This window comes from Penaeus monodon, chromosome 34 (genome assembly GCF_015228065.2).
Source record: "Penaeus monodon isolate SGIC_2016 chromosome 34, NSTDA_Pmon_1, whole genome shotgun sequence".
Classification (NCBI taxonomy): Eukaryota; Metazoa; Arthropoda; class Malacostraca; order Decapoda; family Penaeidae; genus Penaeus; species Penaeus monodon.
Window position 1 is genome coordinate 24,016,524 of NC_051419.1, and position 823 is coordinate 24,017,346.

Sequence of the window (823 nt, forward strand, 5' to 3'; positions counted from 1 at the left end):
TACATTCTGGCAAGCAAACCTCAACGAGATCTTTTTGTGAAATCTAAAACACACAAGCACATGACATTCATCAAGACATATTGCTCTTATTGCTTTACAAAAAAATCCGAAAGCACAAACACTGCTTAGGTCTGAGGCAAAGAAAACCCTTGGCGGAGGAGATGCTTGCCAAAATCTGCTCGACTCAATTAATGTCGTTCAATTTAATCCATCTATTTACATGTGCAAAAAGCATTAGCATCATCTATTCGGAAGACTAACCATAAAAGCTTGAATGAAAAGTGTAGCAATAAAACATCGATAGCAATCCTATCAACATTCAAACATTTGCATATCATATGCAACAACCACTATACATATATATAAAGCTTTACTGATTTTATCCCTAAAATATAATACTATTATCATTACTAAAACTCTCAAATTTCTAAAACTGCTTTCAAAAGAAGGAAAAGGTGTATATCTTTTGAACATTTAAACACTAATCAACTATCACTTTCTTTTGTATATCATATGAAAGAAAAGAAAAAAATCTGAATAACCTTAATTTTTTTCCTTACAGTCCTAATGTGCAAAAATAGTTAACAATAAAAAACTCTCCACAAGCACAACACATGAAATTAAAACTTAAAGATTAGCTCAAATGTTATGGAAAAAACAGAGATCAAGATTGACAGTAATAGCATTAAACAAACAATTGTAAAAAATAAATATTTTACTTTGGTTATTATATATCTGAATCAAAGTTACCTTAAAATAAAGTAAGTTATTAGTATTGACTTTGGATATTTTAAGTTTTATTTTAGTTTTGATTATCATACTA